The sequence below is a fragment of the Tenrec ecaudatus genome (genome assembly GCF_050624435.1).
Source record: "Tenrec ecaudatus isolate mTenEca1 chromosome 10 unlocalized genomic scaffold, mTenEca1.hap1 SUPER_10_unloc_1, whole genome shotgun sequence".
Lineage (NCBI taxonomy): Eukaryota > Metazoa > Chordata > Mammalia > Afrosoricida > Tenrecidae > Tenrec > Tenrec ecaudatus.
In genome coordinates, this window is record NW_027457623.1 from 3,719,484 (window position 1) to 3,740,733 (window position 21,250).

Genomic DNA, 21,250 nt, shown 5'->3' on the forward strand with positions numbered 1-21,250 from the left:
TCCAGATTTCTGGCCATGAAGGGGAGGTCACCTGGGTGGTTCCTGTACCTGGATTGACCAATCTAGGCCATGTAAATTCAATTCAGCCACTGGGGTCGGCCAGACTTGCCCATCACGCCTCCCTAACGCTCATAAAACTCTCTTGAGTGCAGACCAGGCTTCTGCATGATTTCTCTCTCACTCAGGAAGGCTCTTTGGAGGCAGCTGTGCTGCACATGAGTGGCTGGTGGATACTGTTCAGATGCATGGCTTTCTGCTTGCAAGGGTTTTTGTCTCAGCTGACTGTAAGGGAGGAGGTAGTACGTCTGGATCACAGAGTATCCATGTCCACAAACGAGGCTGCTCATTCCACAGACCTGGAAGTGCTTTATGAAAACCCTCTGCTTTGCAATGTCACTCCTTGTAGATTAGAGTGGGAGGGGCTGGGACCAAGGTATGCTGCCTCTTACTCCCACTTGCAGGTTTCTGGATGCTGATTGTATCTCTTACAGCATCAGTTAGTGGGCTTGTTGTCTGCCTCAGGCTTTGTTCACGGAGATCCTCCAGCTAGTTGGTGGTGTGTGCGCATGAGCAGAGGCTTCCTGCCAATCCCCCATGAGTAGTAGAGCTCCCATGGTGTGGACTCCATGAAAGCCTTGCCCCAGGCAGCACGCTTACAAAGGAGGGTGGGCCCTGCAGGACAGAGGACCATTCCCCCTGTGGAATGGCCTCAGAGATCCACCTCCCTCTCTGGCCAGCTGCTGGGGCTGTGGGTCCTAAGCATCATGGCTGACTCAGTAATAGACACAGGGTGAGGCGACTCCAGTAGCTGTTTTGACTGGTCTAATCCAGCCTGAGATCATCCTTGCATGAGCCCTCTGCCAAGATTATTTTTGTTTCTTTTATGATCTTTTCATTAGTGGCTCCTACAACACTAACCACAATCCATAAATACATCAGCTGTTTGAAGCACATCTGTACATTAATTGCCCTCCTTATTCACAAAATATCCACTCTCCACCCAAGCCCCTGGCCTCAGCTCCTCATTTTTCCCCCCTCAATGCCCGCCACCCATCCCTCATCAATCCTTGGAAATGTACTAATTCTTTTGCCTTATCTTCACCCACCTTTCTTTTGAGGTCAATGAAGATCCTTGTAATCGGTTCCCACTTTCCATCCTGCCCTTCCTCCACCCTCCCAGTATCTCCACTCATAACACTGGTAAAGGGCCCATCCACTCTGGATTCCCCTTGTTTGAAATTCCTATCGGTACTAGAATACTTTCTCTAGTTTGGCCAGATTAGTATGGTAGAACTGGGATCATGATAGTGGGGCAAGAGAAAGCATTAAGAACTAGAGGAAAGTTGTGTTTCATCTTTGCTGTCTCATACCCTGTATTCTTTAATCTCCACTCTGAGATCCTTCTGTAAGGGGATGTCCAGTGCACTGCAAATAGGTTTTGGGTCTATACCCGGCAGTCCCCTCTCATTCTCCATGATAAGATTTTTTTGTTCTCATGATGCCTGTTGCCTTATCCCTTTAAAACTTTGTGATCACACAGGCTGGTATGCTTTCTCCATGTGGGCTCTGTTGCTTCAGAGCCAGATGGCTGTTTCTTTGCCCTCAGGCCTTTAAGACCCCACACGCTACATCTTTAGGTAGCTGGACACCATCGGCTTTCTTCACCACATTTGCTTATGCAGCCGCTTTGTGGTCAGTGATTGTGTAGGGAAGGTGAGCATCTTAGAATGCCAATTTAATAGAACAGTGTTATTGCAATGAGGGAGTCCTTGAGCGGAGGCCCTATGTCCATCTGCTACCTTAATACTAAATCTATAAACATATGGACATAGATCTATTTCCCCATGCCCCTTTGTAAATATATGTACATATGTACATGCCTTTATTTAGACGTCTATAACTGGCCCTTGCTTCCCAGCTCACTCTTCTATACCCTTTGATTTTCCTCTTGTGCCCACTGCCATGCTCAGTCTTCTTTTGGGTTTCAGTAATTCCTCTTGGTTACATTACCTTTGATCACGCCCTACCAGGCCTCCTACATCCCCCTCACTACCATTTTCCATCACTTGTTGTACCCTTGTCTCTGGGTTTCTTTACACCACTTCCTTTCCCCCCACCGTGCTCACTCCCATGCCCAATGGAAAGGGCCGGTCACATGTTTACTCCTCCAGATTGTTCATCCAGCCTCTCTTAATTAGACAGACCTGTAAAGGTAATAACATGCACAAAACAAGACTGAGCTAAACCATGCAGCAAAAAGAAAACAAACAAAAATGAAAACAAAACCCAACCCAAATCCAATGACACTAAAAGAAAACAACACTAACCAGAAAGAAAAGTACAAGGACTGTGTGGTGAACTTTAGGAGTGTTTTCCAGTCCAGTCTGTGGGGGCACCGAACCCTGACCACAAAGTCCACCTTTGGCATTCCCCGGGGACTTTGATGCTCCGTTTTCTTACTCTTCCGCTGCACTCTCTTAGTGTCATGCATCGAAGTGGCAGGATCAGTTCGGGCGCAGTTCCCACACTGTGTGTCCAGTGTTGTCCCCTCTAAGGCTATGGGTCTTTGAGGGACGTTTCTCATCGTGGGGCTGCCCATGTGGTCTTCTCTGTGGATTGGCTTCTCTGATTGGGAACATCATCCTCAAGGTGTATTGGGCCAGGGTGTGCTCCATTCTCCCCTCCTCCCCCTTGTTCTGCCCTGTGTTCTCTGATCAGATATGTCCCTCTCCGTGAGCTGCAGATCCGGTGCCATCCTGTGAAATACAATCTTTTGGTGCTGCAAGGATGTGGGGGGGTGGGTATCAGCTCAGATCTTTTGAGAGTCCAGGAGATATTGACTGCTCGATGGGCACAGTTCTGTGGGGCACTGTGCTCTTGGTCCAGACGCTGGTTGTGAATATGACTTTGTTGTTAACCAGTTGTGTGTCTCTGGGTCAACTCCCGTGTGTTTTTGAGTGAGTTTTCTAATCTGCAAAGTAAATGTACAGGATTATCCAGACTCCCATGTCAGCAAGTTATCGAGAGGGGTTAATCAGAGACTGTTTCATATAGTGTGTACCTGCGCGCCGCATTCTAGACCTGCGATGGCAATTATGAGCTCAGGATAGAGATGGTGTCCAGCAGGTAACATACGTGGCTCCATATTGAAACAGGAAGCCCACTGTGTAGATTTGGTCCTTCCGTTGATGGCCACCGGCCACCTAGTCTTCTCCCGCTATAACTGCTTCACTGGCTCAGCAGCTGAGCCAGAAGCCAGTGATATCATAACCAGGTGGCTAACTGGGCCAAAGGGCTGATAGATATTTGTTATCTTGTTGTCTTGGGAAACCCACCTACCCTCCATGCAAACCTTCTGGTGTGAGTTATCTGTGGAAGGAATCATAGGCTCACAGTAATTCACATCTTTCTTCTTGAAAATGTGCCCATATTCCTTTCTGAACCTGACAAGGTGGCCCCTGTGTCCACCAAGAAATTTACTGCCTGGCCTCCTACTTGGAGAGTTAGCCTGGGCTTTTGGCGGCGAAGTGAAACAGAGCCCTGACCCCTTCATTGAGCTTCTTCAAGCATTATTGTCTCTTGCTTGGGTCTTTCTCGTTGCAGATGAGGCCCATCCACTCTAGTGGAGGGTCGTGCACCTCTCCTGGGGTTTTCAAGGCACTGATTTTTCCAGTGTCCTTCTTTCCTGCAGTAGGCACATTGGTCCTTCCCCATGGCTTGGCGGTGCCCAGAGGTTAGTCTCTCCGTGAGTGGGCCATGCTCTCCTTTTCCTGAGTCTCTGGGGTATCTCATGGCAATTACGATTATTTTAGCTAGCTTCTTTGTCTCTGTCGTGCTAGGGTCATCTCTGTTGGTATACACTCAATGAGCCACTTGTACCAAATCGCTAAGATTTTTCCCTTCAAACCCTTCCCACTTCTTTGTCATGTCTGAGGCAGACTGACTGAGTAATAAAGGCAGTACTTATTGCCCTCCTGTTTTCAGTGCCTCCGGGCCGTTAGGGGTATAAAGCCCGTAGGCTTCCCTCAGCCACTCTAGAAAGGCAGGCGGACATTCTCTTATAGGAACCTGAAAATTCTCACTGACCTTAGATAAATTCATAGGTTTCCTAGCTCTTCTGCAGAGGGTCATGTAAGAGCAATGGTTGATACCTGGTAAAGCCCTCTGGGCCTTGCTAGGAATTGAGATCCCACATTGTTGGTGTAGTGGCCAAAAGAGTTTCTCTCAAGTGGGGAGTGCCCGCTCGCTGACCATCAGGTTCACTGACTGCTTACTGGGCCTCTGTCTGGAAGGGCTACCCTCCTCCGTTGTGAACAGCACCTGGAGAAGTTGTTGGCAAGCATTCCAGGTGGGCTGATGAGTATGGAAGTCATACCAGTACTAGTGTGTGTGGGGGGCTGCTTGTTAGGGGTGGGGGTGAATTTGGGGGGCCGGTGGGGGAGGGAGTGACTCAATAAAGGCCTGTTAGAAGTTTTCTATTTCTGGACCCTAGAAACCTTATGGGGCGGGGGTTGAAAGAAAGGGTTTGAAGCCAGCTCTCCCACTCCCAGAGTTCTCCTGCAAAATGGGATAAAGCCGATTAGGGGAGAGTGATGGGGAGGGGAGGGGAGGGGAGGGGAGGGGAGGGGAGGGGGGAGGGGTAGGGGAGGGGAGAGGGGTAGGGGAGGGGAGAGGTGAGGGAAGGGAGGGGTGAGGGAGGGGAGGGGTGGGGGAGGGGAGGGGCGGGGGAGGGTGATGGGGAGGGATGGCCTCCACCTATGTGGTTTTGGGAACTTGGACCGTTTGTTTTTCCGGTCCTTCCATGTTTCCTGAAACCTTGGAAACAAGGGCCCTTTCTTTGCAGGAGGGAGTAAGTCTTTTGTATTTGCAGGCTTCTTAGTGGCAATGTCAGCCCACACTTGAAGTAACGGGATCAGATCGGGATATCCTGGTTCCCTTTAACCATAACTATGAACTCTTAGTAATAGGGGATGGGAAAACTAGTCTTGCGTGGGTCAATCAGGGACTCCTTCTGCCCCATCACTTTTAAACAAATTGTAGAGTCTCCAAGCTTTTGGGTTGAAACCACATCCTCTTGGTGAATGCCGAGAGCAGGGGTCCTCAAACTACAACCTGTGGGCCACATGCAGACAGCCGAGGACGTTGATCCTTTCTGCCGGGTGTATGTGCCCCATTTATTTTTTTTTTGAACTTCAAATCAAGATGTGCAGTGTGCACATGAATTTGTTCGTAATATTTGTTTTTTTAAACTATAGTCTTTCCTTCAAAAGGCCTGAGGGATAGTGAACTGGCCCCTTGGGTAAACAGTTTAAGGACCCCTGCCCTAAGGTATCCTGGACTTAGGGGTTATTAATCTCCCAGCCCTGAAACATCCCTGAACATTCTACGCGTTGTAGGAGGCACCATGGGAATTTGGACCCCGGGTAATTTACAAGCCTTTACTCCAATTGAACCCAAGAAAATTCAAAATGGCTTAGGCAGTTACTCTATTTTGGTCACTTTTGACTCGTCCTGCACTAGCCCATTATTTCCATTTAACTCTATAACGCGAAGCATGATGTTTTCATAACATTAAAAATGTATATATTAATACATATATATATATTTATAACTATGAAAGTCCACAACAAAAAGAAAATTTTTTCCCAAAATTAAAATTGAAGCGTTATAGGGTTAAAAAGAAGGATGGGTCTTATCAGCGGGTCCAAGAGCTTAGCATCATAAATGAATCAGTGATCCGACTGCACCTAGTAGTGCCCAAACCTGTGCCCTCCTAGGGGAAAATGTGAATGCTTTTATCCCTCTTCCTGTACTTCCAATGAACAAACACACATGTCTGGTAATCCTAAGATTATTTTTGTTTCCTGTGACACTCACCTAATTTCAAGGCCACTGCCACCTCACAAGCTTAGCCTTGTCGTAGTCAAACTGTTCACCTTTTAGACCGTTTGTTTTTCTCAGAAGTTATGGGGTGATTAAAGCTTCTGAACCAAGTGTGCCAGGTCCACGATTACCATCTCCTGGACCACCTCAACCTTATCCATCCTGGATAAAGTTGCCCTCAATGGACAACCCCTCCCAGCAGTGTAGGAAGGGTATGGACCCAAAGCCCCACTTCGCCCGTTTTGCCAGCAGGAAGTAGCTAGAGATGTCGTCGCCCAGTACCCCAAAGATTTGGGTCCATATCTCTTCAGGGGGGCAAATGTTAGGTAGCTATGCTAGGGACTGGGGCATCCGTTATGCATGCCCATAGGGCCAAGATAAGAGCCCAGTTAGGAGAGGCACCCTGTGCATGCTCAGAGGTCCAGATTTCTGGCCATGAAGGGGAGGTCACCTGGGTGGTTCCTGTACCTGGATTGACCAATCTAGGCCATGTAAATTCAATTCAGCCACTGGGGTCGGCCAGACTTGCCCATCACGCCTCCCTAACGCTCATAAAACTCTCTTGAGTGCAGACCAGGCTTCTGCATGATTTCTCTCTCACTCAGGAAGGCTCTTTGGAGGCAGCTGTGCTGCACATGAGTGGCTGGTGGATACTGTTCAGATGCATGGCTTTCTGCTTGCAAGGGTTTTTGTCTCAGCTGACTGTAAGGGAGGAGGTAGTACGTCTGGATCACAGAGTATCCATGTCCACAAACGAGGCTGCTCATTCCACAGTCCTGGAAGTGCTTTATGAAAACCCTCTGCTTTGCAATGTCACTCCTTGTAGATTAGAGTGGGAGGGGCTGGGACCAAGGTATGCTGCCTCTTACTCCCACTTGCAGGTTTCTGGATGCTGATTGTATCTCTTACAGCATCAGTTAGTGGGCTTGTTGTCTGCCTCAGGCTTTGTTCACGGAGATCCTCCAGCTAGTTGGTGGTGTGTGCGCATGAGCAGAGGCTTCCTGCCAATCCCCCATGAGTAGTAGAGCTCCCATGGTGTGGACTCCATGAAAGCCTTGCCCCAGGCAGCACGCTTACAAAGGAGGGTGGGCCCTGCAGGACAGAGGACCATTCCCCCTGTGGAATGGCCTCAGAGATCCACCTCCCTCTCTGGCCAGCTGCTGGGGCTGTGGGTCCTAAGCATCATGGCTGACTCAGTAATAGACACAGGGTGAGGCGACTCCAGTAGCTGTTTTGACTGGTCTAATCCAGCCTGAGATCATCCTTGCATGAGCCCTCTGCCAAGATTATTTTTGTTTCTTTTATGATCTTTTCATTAGTGGCTCCTACAACACTAACCACAATCCATAAATACATCAGCTGTTTGAAGCACATCTGTACATTAATTGCCCTCCTTATTCACAAAATATCCACTCTCCACCCAAGCCCCTGGCCTCAGCTCCTCATTTTTCCCCCCTCAATGCCCGCCACCCATCCCTCATCAATCCTTGGAAATGTACTAATTCTTTTGCCTTATCTTCACCCACCTTTCTTTTGAGGTCAATGAAGATCCTTGTAATCGGTTCCCACTTTCCATCCTGCCCTTCCTCCACCCTCCCAGTATCTCCACTCATAACACTGGTAAAGGGCCCATCCACTCTGGATTCCCCTTGTTTGAAATTCCTATCGGTACTAGAATACTTTCTCTAGTTTGGCCAGATTAGTATGGTAGAACTGGGATCATGATAGTGGGGCAAGAGAAAGCATTAAGAACTAGAGGAAAGTTGTGTTTCATCTTTGCTGTCTCATACCCTGTATTCTTTAATCTCCACTCTGAGATCCTTCTGTAAGGGGATGTCCAGTGCACTGCAAATAGGTTTTGGGTCTATACCCGGCAGTCCCCTCTCATTCTCCATGATAAGATTTTTTTGTTCTCATGATGCCTGTTGCCTTATCCCTTTAAAACTTTGTGATCACACAGGCTGGTATGCTTTCTCCATGTGGGCTCTGTTGCTTCAGAGCCAGATGGCTGTTTCTTTGCCCTCAGGCCTTTAAGACCCCACACGCTATATCTTTAGGTAGCTGGACACCATCGGCTTTCTTCACCACATTTGCTTATGCAGCCGCTTTGTGGTCAGTGATTGTGTAGGGAAGGTGAGCATCTTAGAATGCCAATTTAATAGAACAGTGTTATTGCAATGAGGGAGTCCTTGAGCGGAGGCCCTATGTCCATCTGCTACCTTAATACTAAATCTATAAACATATGGACATAGATCTATTTCCCCATGCCCCTTTGTAAATATATGTACATATGTACATGCCTTTATTTAGACGTCTATAACTGGCCCTTGCTTCCCAGCTCACTCTTCTATACCCTTTGATTTTCCTCTTGTGCCCACTGCCATGCTCAGTCTTCTTTTGGGTTTCAGTAATTCCTCTTGGTTACATTACCTTTGATCACGCCCTACCAGGCCTCCTACATCCCCCTCACTACCATTTTCCATCACTTGTTGTACCCTTGTCTCTGGGTTTCTTTACACCACTTCCTTTCCCCCCACCGTGCTCACTCCCATGCCCAATGGAAAGGGCCGGTCACATGTTTACTCCTCCAGATTGTTCATCCAGCCTCTCTTAATTAGACAGACCTGTAAAGGTAATAACATGCACAAAACAAGACTGAGCTAAACCAAGCAGCAAAAAGAAAAAAAAAACAAACAAAAATGAAAACAAAACCCAACCCAAATCCAATGACACTAAAAGAAAACAACACTAACCAGAAAGAAAAGTACAAGGACTGTGTGGTGAACTTTAGGAGTGTTTTCCAGTCCAGTCTGTGGGGGCACCGAACCCTGACCACAAAGTCCACCTTTGGCATTCCCCGGGGACTTTGATGCTCCGTTTTCTTACTCTTCCGCTGCACTCTCTTAGTGTCATGCATCGAAGTGGCAGGATCAGTTCGGGCGCAGTTCCCACACTGTGTGTCCAGTGTTGTCCCCTCTAAGGCTATGGGTCTTTGAGGGACGTTTCTCATCGTGGGGCTGCCCATGTGGTCTTCTCTGTGGATTGGCTTCTCTGATTGGGAACATCATCCTCAAGGTGTATTGGGCCAGGGTGTGCTCCATTCTCCCCTCCTCCCCCTTGTTCTGCCCTGTGTTCTCTGATCAGATATGTCCCTCTCTGTGAGCTGCAGATCCGGTGCCATCCTGTGAAATACAATCTTTTGGTGCTGCAAGGATGTGGGGGGGTGGGTATCAGCTCAGATCTTTTGAGAGTCCAGGAGATATTGACTGCTCGATGGGCACAGTTCTGTGGGGCACCGTGCTCTTGGTCCAGACGCTGGTTGTGAATATGACTTTGTTGTTAACCAGTTGTGTGTCTCTGGGTCAACTCCCGTGTGTTTTTGAGTGAGTTTTCTAATCTGCAAAGTAAATGTACAGGATTATCCAGACTCCCATGTCAGCAAGTTATCGAGAGGGGTTAATCAGAGACTGTTTCATATAGTGTGTACCTGCGCGCCGCATTCTAGACCTGCGATGGCAATTATGAGCTCAGGATAGAGATGGTGTCCAGCAGGTAACATACGTGGCTCCATATTGAAACAGGAAGCCCACTGTGTAGATTTGGTCCTTCCGTTGATGGCCACCGGCCACCTAGTCTTCTCCCGCTATAACTGCTTCACTGGCTCAGCAGCTGAGCCAGAAGCCAGTGATATCATAACCAGGTGGCTAACTGGGCCAAAGGGCTGATAGATATTTGTTATCTTGTTGTCTTGGGAAACCCACCTACCCTCCATGCAAACCTTCTGGTGTGAGTTATCTGTGGAAGGAATCATAGGCTCACAGTAATTCACATCTTTCTTCTTGAAAATGTGCCCATATTCCTTTCTGAACCTGACAAGGTGGCCCCTGTGTCCACCAAGAAATTTACTGCCTGGCCTCCTACTTGGAGAGTTAGCCTGGGCTTTTGGCGGCGAAGTGAAACAGAGCCCTGACCCCTTCATTGAGCTTCTTCAAGCATTATTGTCTCTTGCTTGGGTCTTTCTACGTGCAGATGAGGCCCATCCACTCTAGTGGAGGGTCGTGCACCTCTCCTGGGGTTTTCAAGGCACTGATTTTTCCAGTGTCCTTCTTTCCTGCAGTAGGCACATTGGTCCTTCCCCATGGCTTGGCGGTGCCCAGAGGTTAGTCTCTCCGTGAGTGGGCCATGCTCTCCTTTTCCTGAGTCTCTGGGGTATCTCATGGCAATTACGATTATTTTAGCTAGCTTCTTTGTCTCTGTCGTGCTAGGGACTCTCTGTTGGTATACACTCAATGAGCCACTTGTACCAAATCGCTAAGATTTTTCCCTTCAAACCCTTCCCACTTCTTTGTCATGTCTGAGGCAGACTGACTGAGTAATAAAGGCAGTACTTATTGCCCTCCTGTTTTCAGTGCCTCCGGGCCGTTAGGGGTATAAAGCCCGTAGGCTTCCCTCAGCCACTCTAGAAAGGCAGGCGGACATTCTCTTATAGGAACCTGAAAATTCTCACTGACCTTAGATAAATTCATAGGTTTCCTAGCTCTTCTGCAGAGGGTCATGTAAGAGCAATGGTTGATACCTGGTAAAGCCCTCTGGGCCTTGCTAGGAATTGAGATCCCACATTGTTGGTGTAGTGGCCAAAAGAGTTTCTCTCAAGTGGGGAGTGCCCGCTCGCTGACCATCAGGTTCACTGACTGCTTACTGGGCCTCTGTCTGGAAGGGCTACCCTCCTCCGTTGTGAACAGCACCTGGAGAAGTTGTTGGCAAGCATTCCAGGTGGGCTGATGAGTATGGAAGTCATACCAGTACTAGTGTGTGTGGGGGGCTGCTTGTTAGGGGTGGGGGTGAATTTGGGGGGCCGGTGGGGGAGGGAGTGACTCAATAAGGGCCTGTTAGAAGTTTTCTATTTCTGGACCCTAGAAACCTTATGGGGGCGGGGGTTGAAAGAAAGGGTTTGAAGCCAGCTCTCCCACTCCCAGAGTTCTCCTGCAAAATGGGATAAAGCCGATTAGGGGAGAGTGATGGGGAGGGGAGGGGAGGGGAGGGGAGGGGAGGGGGGAGGGGTAGGGGAGGGGAGAGGGGTAGGGGAGGGGAGAGGTGAGGGAAGGGAGGGGTGAGGGAGGGGAGGGGTGGGGGAGGGGAGGGGCGGGGGAGGGTGATGGGGAGGGATGGCCTCCACCTATGTGGTTTTGGGAACTTGGACCGTTTGTTTTTCCGGTCCTTCCATGTTTCCTGAAACCTTGGAAACAAGGGCCCTTTCTTTGCAGGAGGGAGTAAGTCTTTTGTATTTGCAGGCTTCTTAGTGGCAATGTCAGCCCACACTTGAAGTAACGGGATCAGATCGGGATATCCTGGTTCCCTTTAACCATAACTATGAACTCTTAGTAATAGGGGATGGGAAAACTAGTCTTGCGTGGGTCAATCAGGGACTCCTTCTGCCCCATCACTTTTAAACAAATTGTAGAGTCTCCAAGCTTTTGGGTTGAAACCACATCCTCTTGGTGAATGCCGAGAGCAGGGGTCCTCAAACTACAACCTGTGGGCCACATGCAGACAGCCGAGGACGTTGATCCTTTCTGCCGGGTGTATGTGCCCCATTTATTTTTTTTTTGAACTTCAAATCAAGATGTGCAGTGTGCACATGAATTTGTTCGTAATATTTGTTTTTTTAAACTATAGTCTTTCCTTCAAAAGGCCTGAGGGATAGTGAACTGGCCCCTTGGGTAAACAGTTTAAGGACCCCTGCCCTAAGGTATCCTGGACTTAGGGGTTATTAATCTCCCAGCCCTGAAACATCCCTGAACATTCTACGCGTTGTAGGAGGCACCATGGGAATTTGGACCCCGGGTAATTTACAAGCCTTTACTCCAATTGAACCCAAGAAAATTCAAAATGGCTTAGGCAGTTACTCTATTTTGGTCACTTTTGACTCGTCCTGCACTAGCCCATTATTTCCATTTAACTCTATAACGCGAAGCATGATGTTTTCATAACATTAAAAATGTATATATTAATACATATATATATATTTATAACTATGAAAGTCCACAACAAAAAGAAAATTTTTTCCCAAAATTAAAATTGAAGCGTTATAGGGTTAAAAAGAAGGATGGGTCTTATCAGCGGGTCCAAGAGCTTAGCATCATAAATGAATCAGTGATCCGACTGCACCTAGTAGTGCCCAAACCTGTGCCCTCCTAGGGGAAAATGTGAATGCTTTTATCCCTCTTCCTGTACTTCCAATGAACAAACACACATGTCTGGTAATCCTAAGATTATTTTTGTTTCCTGTGACACTCACCTAATTTCAAGGCCACTGCCACCTCACAAGCTTAGCCTTGTCGTAGTCAAACTGTTCACCTTTTAGACCGTTTGTTTTTCTCAGAAGTTATGGGGTGATTAAAGCTTCTGAACCAAGTGTGCCAGGTCCACGATTACCATCTCCTGGACCACCTCAACCTTATCCATCCTGGATAAAGTTGCCCTCAATGGACAACCCCTCCCAGCAGTGTAGGAAGGGTATGGACCCAAAGTCCCACTTCGCCCGTTTTGCCAGCAGGAAGTAGCTAGAGATGTCGTCGCCCAGTACCCCAAAGATTTGGGTCCATATCTCTTCAGGGGGGCAAATGTTAGGTAGCTATGCTAGGGACTGGGGCATCCGTTATGCATGCCCATAGGGCCAAGATAAGAGCCCAGTTAGGAGAGGCACCCTGTGCATGCTCAGAGGTCCAGATTTCTGGCCATGAAGGGGAGGTCACCTGGGTGGTTCCTGTACCTGGATTGACCAATCTAGGCCATGTAAATTCAATTCAGCCACTGGGGTCGGCCAGACTTGCCCATCACGCCTCCCTAACGCTCATAAAACTCTCTTGAGTGCAGACCAGGCTTCTGCATGATTTCTCTCTCACTCAGGAAGGCTCTTTGGAGGCAGCTGTGCTGCACATGAGTGGCTGGTGGATACTGTTCAGATGCATGGCTTTCTGCTTGCAAGGGTTTTTGTCTCAGCTGACTGTAAGGGAGGAGGTAGTACGTCTGGATCACAGAGTATCCATGTCCACAAACGAGGCTGCTCATTCCACAGTCCTGGAAGTGCTTTATGAAAACCCTCTGCTTTGCAATGTCACTCCTTGTAGATTAGAGTGGGAGGGGCTGGGACCAAGGTATGCTGCCTCTTACTCCCACTTGCAGGTTTCTGGATGCTGATTGTATCTCTTACAGCATCAGTTAGTGGGCTTGTTGTCTGCCTCAGGCTTTGTTCACGGAGATCCTCCAGCTAGTTGGTGGTGTGTGCGCATGAGCAGAGGCTTCCTGCCAATCCCCCATGAGTAGTAGAGCTCCCATGGTGTGGACTCCATGAAAGCCTTGCCCCAGGCAGCACGCTTACAAAGGAGGGTGGGCCCTGCAGGACAGAGGACCATTCCCCCTGTGGAATGGCCTCAGAGATCCACCTCCCTCTCTGGCCAGCTGCTGGGGCTGTGGGTCCTAAGCATCATGGCTGACTCAGTAATAGACACAGGGTGAGGCGACTCCAGTAGCTGTTTTGACTGGTCTAATCCAGCCTGAGATCATCCTTGCATGAGCCCTCTGCCAAGATTATTTTTGTTTCTTTTATGATCTTTTCATTAGTGGCTCCTACAACACTAACCACAATCCATAAATACATCAGCTGTTTGAAGCACATCTGTACATTAATTGCCCTCCTTATTCACAAAATATCCACTCTCCACCCAAGCCCCTGGCCTCAGCTCCTCATTTTTCCCCCCTCAATGCCCGCCACCCATCCCTCATCAATCCTTGGAAATGTACTAATTCTTTTGCCTTATCTTCACCCACCTTTCTTTTGAGGTCAATGAAGATCCTTGTAATCGGTTCCCACTTTCCATCCTGCCCTTCCTCCACCCTCCCAGTATCTCCACTCATAACACTGGTAAAGGGCCCATCCACTCTGGATTCCCCTTGTTTGAAATTCCTATCGGTACTAGAATACTTTCTCTAGTTTGGCCAGATTAGTATGGTAGAACTGGGATCATGATAGTGGGGCAAGAGAAAGCATTAAGAACTAGAGGAAAGTTGTGTTTCATCTTTGCTGTCTCATACCCTGTATTCTTTAATCTCCACTCTGAGATCCTTCTGTAAGGGGATGTCCAGTGCACTGCAAATAGGTTTTGGGTCTATACCCGGCAGTCCCCTCTCATTCTCCATGATAAGATTTTTTTGTTCTCATGATGCCTGTTGCCTTATCCCTTTAAAACTTTGTGATCACACAGGCTGGTATGCTTTCTCCATGTGGGCTCTGTTGCTTCAGAGCCAGATGGCTGTTTCTTTGCCCTCAGGCCTTTAAGACCCCACACGCTATATCTTTAGGTAGCTGGACACCATCGGCTTTCTTCACCACATTTGCTTATGCAGCCGCTTTGTGGTCAGTGATTGTGTAGGGAAGGTGAGCATCTTAGAATGCCAATTTAATAGAACAGTGTTATTGCAATGAGGGAGTCCTTGAGCGGAGGCCCTATGTCCATCTGCTACCTTAATACTAAATCTATAAACATATGGACATAGATCTATTTCCCCATGCCCCTTTGTAAATATATGTACATATGTACATGCCTTTATTTAGACGTCTATAACTGGCCCTTGCTTCCCAGCTCACTCTTCTATACCCTTTGATTTTCCTCTTGTGCCCACTGCCATGCTCAGTCTTCTTTTGGGTTTCAGTAATTCCTCTTGGTTACATTACCTTTGATCACGCCCTACCAGGCCTCCTACATCCCCCTCACTACCATTTTCCATCACTTGTTGTACCCTTGTCTCTGGGTTTCTTTACACCACTTCCTTTCCCCCCACCGTGCTCACTCCCATGCCCAATGGAAAGGGCCGGTCACATGTTTACTCCTCCAGATTGTTCATCCAGCCTCTCTTAATTAGACAGACCTGTAAAGGTAATAACATGCACAAAACAAGACTGAGCTAAACCAAGCAGCAAAAAGAAAAAAAAAACAAACAAAAATGAAAACAAAACCCAACCCAAATCCAATGACACTAAAAGAAAACAACACTAACCAGAAAGAAAAGTACAAGGACTGTGTGGTGAACTTTAGGAGTGTTTTCCAGTCCAGTCTGTGGGGGCACCGAACCCTGACCACAAAGTCCACCTTTGGCATTCCCCGGGGACTTTGATGCTCCGTTTTCTTACTCTTCCGCTGCACTCTCTTAGTGTCATGCATCGAAGTGGCAGGATCAGTTCGGGCGCAGTTCCCACACTGTGTGTCCAGTGTTGTCCCCTCTAAGGCTATGGGTCTTTGAGGGACGTTTCTCATCGTGGGGCTGCCCATGTGGTCTTCTCTGTGGATTGGCTTCTCTGATTGGGAACATCATCCTCAAGGTGTATTGGGCCAGGGTGTGCTCCATTCTCCCCTCCTCCCCCTTGTTCTGCCCTGTGTTCTCTGATCAGATATGTCCCTCTCCGTGAGCTGCAGATCCGGTGCCATCCTGTGAAATACAATCTTTTGGGGCTGCAAGGATGTGGGGGGGTGGGTATCAGCTCAGATCTTTTGAGAGTCCAGGAGATATTGACTGCTCGATGGGCACAGTTCTGTGGGGCACCGTGCTCTTGGTCCAGACGCTGGTTGTGAATATGACTTTGTTGTTAACCAGTTGTGTGTCTCTGGGTCAACTCCCGTGTGTTTTTGAGTGAGTTTTCTAATCTGCAAAGTAAATGTACAGGATTATCCAGACTCCCATGTCAGCAAGTTATCGAGAGGGGTTAATCAGAGACTGTTTCATATAGTGTGTACCTGCGCGCCGCATTCTAGACCTGCGATGGCAATTATGAGCTCAGGATAGAGATGGTGTCCAGCAGGTAACATACGTGGCTCCATATTGAAACAGGAAGCCCACTGTGTAGATTTGGTCCTTCCGTTGATGGCCACCGGCCACCTAGTCTTCTCCCGCTATAACTGCTTCACTGGCTCAGCAGCTGAGCCAGAAGCCAGTGATATCATAACCAGGTGGCTAACTGGGCCAAAGGGCTGATAGATATTTGTTATCTTGTTGTCTTGGGAAACCCACCTACCCTCCATGCAAACCTTCTGGTGTGAGTTATCTGTGGAAGGAATCATAGGCTCACAGTAATTCACATCTTTCTTCTTGAAAATGTGCCCATATTCCTTTCTGAACCTGACAAGGTGGCCCCTGTGTCCACCAAGAAATTTACTGCCTGGCCTCCTACTTGGAGAGTTAGCCTGGGCTTTTGGCGGCGAAGTGAAACAGAGCCCTGACCCCTTCATTGAGCTTCTTCAAGCATTATTGTCTCTTGCTTGGGTCTTTCTACGTGCAGATGAGGCCCATCCACTCTAGTGGAGGGTCGTGCACCTCTCCTGGGGTTTTCAAGGCACTGATTTTTCCAGTGTCCTTCTTTCCTGCAGTAGGCACATTGGTCCTTCCCCATGGCTTGGCGGTGCCCAGAGGTTAGTCTCTCCGTGAGTGGGCCATGCTCTCCTTTTCCTGAGTCTCTGGGGTATCTCATGGCAATTACGATTATTTTAGCTAGCTTCTTTGTCTCTGTCGTGCTAGGGTCATCTCTGTTGGTATACACTCAATGAGCCACTTGTACCAAATCGCTAAGATTTTTCCCTTCAAACCCTTCCCACTTCTTTGTCATGTCTGAGGCAGACTGACTGAGTAATAAAGGCAGTACTTATTGCCCTCCTGTTTTCAGTGCCTCCGGGCCGTTAGGGGTATAAAGCCCGTAGGCTTCCCTCAGCCACTCTAGAAAGGCAGGCGGACATTCTCTTATAGGAACCTGAAAATTCTCACTGACCTTAGATAAATTCATAGGTTTCCTAGCTCTTCTGCAGAGGGTCATGTAAGAGCAATGGTTGATACCTGGTAAAGCCCTCTGGGCCTTGCTAGGAATTGAGATCCCACATTGTTGGTGTAGTGGCCAAAAGAGTTTCTCTCAAGTGGGGAGTGGCCGCTCGCTGACCATCAGGTTCACTGACTGCTTACTGGGCCTCTGTCTGGAAGGGCTACCCTCCTCCGTTGTGAACAGCACCTGGAGAAGTTGTTGGCAAGCATTCCAGGTGGGCTGATGAGTATGGAAGTCATACCAGTACTAGTGTGTGTGGGGGGCTGCTTGTTAGGGGTGGGGGTGAATTTGGGGGGCCGGTGGGGGAGGGAGTGACTCAATAAGGGCCTGTTAGAAGTTTTCTATTTCTGGACCCTAGAAACCTTATGGGGCGGGGGTTGAAAGAAAGGGTTTGAAGCCAGCTCTCCCACTCCCAGAGTTCTCCTGCAAAATGGGATAAAGCCGATTAGGGGAGAGTGATGGAGAGGGGAGGGGAGGGGAGGGGAGGGGAGGGTGGAGGGGTAGGGGAGGGGAGGGGAGAGGTGAGGGAAGGGAGGGGTGAGGGAGGGGAGGGGTGGGGGAGGGGAGGGGCGGGGGAGGGTGATGGGGAGGGATGGCCTCCACCTATGTGGTTTTGGGAACTTGGACCGTTTGTTTTTCCGGTCCTTCCATGTTTCCTGAAACCTTGGAAACAAGGGCCCTTTCTTTGCAGGAGGGAGTAAGTCTTTTGTATTTGCAGGCTTCTTAGTGGCAATGTCAGCCCACACTTGAAGTAACGGGATCAGATCGGGATATCCTGGTTCCCTTTAACCATAACTATGAACTCTTAGTAATAGGGGATGGGAAAACTAGTCTTGCGTGGGTCAATCAGGGACTCCTTCTGCCCCATCACTTTTAAACAAATTGTAGAGTCTCCAAGCTTTTGGGTTGAAACCACATCCTCTTGGTGAATGCCGAGAGCAGGGGTCCTCAAACTACAACCTGTGGGCCACATGCAGACAGCCGAGGACGTTGATCCTTTCTGCCGGGTGTATGTGCCCCATTTATTTTTTTTTGAACTTCAAATCAAGATGTGCAGTGTGCACATGAATTTGTTCGTAATATTTGTTTTTTTAAACTATAGTCTTTCCTTCAAAAGGCCTGAGGGATAGTGAACTGGCCCCTTGGGTAAACAGTTTAAGGACCCCTGCCCTAAGGTATCCTGGACTTAGGGGTTATTAATCTCCCAGCCCTGAAACATCCCTGAACATTCTACGCGTTGTAGGAGGCACCATGGGAATTTGGACCCCGGGTAATTTACAAGCCTTTACTCCAATTGAACCCAAGAAAATTCAAAATGGCTTAGGCAGTTACTCTATTTTGGTCACTTTTGACTCGTCCTGCACTAGCCCATTATTTCCATTTAACTCTATAACGCGAAGCATGATGTTTTCATAACATTAAAAATGTATATATTAATACATATATATATATATTTATAACTATGAAAGTCCACAACAAAAAGAAAATTTTTTCCCAAAATTAAAATTGAAGCGTTATAGGGTTAAAAAGAAGGATGGGTCTTATCAGCGGGTCCAAGAGCTTAGCATCATAAATGAATCAGTGATCCGACTGCACCTAGTAGTGCCCAAACCTGTGCCCTCCTAGGGGAAAATGTGAATGCTTTTATCCCTCTTCCTGTACTTCCAATGAACAAACACACATGTCTGGTAATCCTAAGATTATTTTTGTTTCCTGTGACACTCACCTAATTTCAAGGCCACTGCCACCTCACAAGCTTAGCCTTGTCGTAGTCAAACTGTTCACCTTTTAGACCGTTTGTTTTTCTCAGAAGTTATGGGGTGATTAAAGCTTCTGAACCAAGTGTGCCAGGTCCACGATTACCATCTCCTGGACCACCTCAACCTTATCCATCCTGGATAAAGTTGCCCTCAATGGACAACCCCTCCCAGCAGTGTAGGAAGGGTATGGACCCAAAGCCCCACTTCGCCCGTTTTGCCAGCAGGAAGTAGCTAGAGATGTCGTCGCCCAGTACCCCAAAGATTTGGGTCCATATCTCTTCAGGGGGGCAAATGTTAGGTAGCTATGCTAGGGACTGGGGCATCCGTTATGCATGCCCATAGGGCCAAGATAAGAGCCCAGTTAGGAGAGGCACCCTGTGCATGCTCAGAGGTCCAGATTTCTGGCCATGAAGGGGAGGTCACCTGGGTGGTTCCTGTACCTGGATTGACCAATCTAGGCCATGTAAATTCAATTCAGCCACTGGGGTCGGCCAGACTTGCCCATCACGCCTCCCTAACGCTCATAAAACTCTCTTGAGTGCAGACCAGGCTTCTGCATGATTTCTCTCTCACTCAGGAAGGCTCTTTGGAGGCAGCTGTGCTGCACATGAGTGGCTGGTGGATACTGTTCAGATGCATGGCTTTCTGCTTGCAAGGGTTTTTGTCTCAGCTGACTGTAAGGGAGGAGGTAGTACGTCTGGATCACAGAGTATCCATGTCCACAAACGAGGCTGCTCATTCCACAGACCTGGAAGTGCTTTATGAAAACCCTCTGCTTTGCAATGTCACTCCTTGTAGATTAGAGTGGGAGGGGCTGGGACCAAGGTATGCTGCCTCTTACTCCCACTTGCAGGTTTCTGGATGCTGATTGTATCTCTTACAGCATCAGTTAGTGGGCTTGTTGTCTGCCTCAGGCTTTGTTCACGGAGATCCTCCAGCTAGTTGGTGGTGTGTGCGCATGAGCAGAGGCTTCCTGCCAATCCCCCATGAGTAGTAGAGCTCCCATGGTGTGGACTCCATGAAAGCCTTGCCCCAGGCAGCACGCTTACAAAGGAGGGTGGGCCCTGCAGGACAGAGGACCATTCCCCCTGTGGAATGGCCTCAGAGATCCACCTCCCTCTCTGGCCAGCTGCTGGGGCTGTGGGTCCTAAGCATCATGGCTGACTCAGTAATAGACACAGGGTGAGGCGACTCCAGTAGCTGTTTTGACTGGTCTAATCCAGCCTGAGATCATCCTTGCATGAGCCCTCTGCCAAGATTATTTTTGTTTCTTTTATGATCTTTTCATTAGTGGCTCCTACAACACTAACCACAATCCATAAATACATCAGCTGTTTGAAGCACATCTGTACATTAATTGCCCTCCTTATTCACAAAATATCCACTCTCCACCCAAGCCCCTGGCCTCAGCTCCTCATTTTTCCCCCCTCAATGCCCGCCACCCATCCCTCATCAATCCTTGGAAATGTACTAATTCTTTTGCCTTATCTTCACCCACCTTTCTTTTGAGGTCAATGAAGATCCTTGTAATCGGTTCCCACTTTCCATCCTGCCCTTCCTCCACCCTCCCAGTATCTCCACTCATAACACTGGTAAAGGGCCCATCCACTCTGGATTCCCCTTGTTTGAAATTCCTATCGGTACTAGAATACTTTCTCTAGTTTGGCCAGATTAGTATGGTAGAACTGGGATCATGATAGTGGGGCAAGAGAAAGCATTAAGAACTAGAGGAAAGTTGTGTTTCATCTTTGCTGTCTCATACCCTGTATTCTTTAATCTCCACTCTGAGATCCTTCTGTAAGGGGATGTCCAGTGCACTGCAAATAGGTTTTGGGTCTATACCCGGCAGTCCCCTCTCATTCTCCATGATAAGATTTTTTTGTTCTCATGATGCCTGTTGCCTTATCCCTTTAAAACTTTGTGATCACACAGGCTGGTATGCTTTCTCCATGTGGGCTCTGTTGCTTCAGAGCCAGATGGCTGTTTCTTTGCCCTCAGGCCTTTAAGACCCCACACGCTATATCTTTAGGTAGCTGGACACCATCGGCTTTCTTCACCACATTTGCTTATGCAGCCGCTTTGTGGTCAGTGATTGTGTAGGGAAGGTGAGCATCTTAGAATGCCAATTTAATAGAACAGTGTTATTGCAATGAGGGAGTCCTTGAGCGGAGGCCCTATGTCCATCTGCTACCTTAATACTAAATCTATAAACATATGGACATAGATCTATTTCCCCATGCCCCTTTGTAAATATATGTACATATGTACATGCCTTTATTTAGACGTCTATAACTGGCCCTTGCTTCCCAGCTCACTCTTCTATACCCTTTGATTTTCCTCTTGTGCCCACTGCCATGCTCAGTCTTCTTTTGGGTTTCAGTAATTCCTCTTGGTTACATTACCTTTGATCACGCCCTACCAGGCCTCCTACATCCCCCTCACTACCATTTTCCATCACTTGTTGTACCCTTGTCTCTGGGTTTCTTTACACCACTTCCTTTCCCCCCACCGTGCTCACTCCCATGCCCAATGGAAAGGGCCGGTCACATGTTTACTCCTCCAGATTGTTCATCCAGCCTCTCTTAATTAGACAGACCTGTAAAGGTAATAACATGCACAAAACAAGACTGAGCTAAACCAAGCAGCAAAAAGAAAAAAAAAACAAACAAAAATGAAAACAAAACCCAACCCAAATCCAATGACACTAAAAGAAAACAACACTAACCAGAAAGAAAAGTACAAG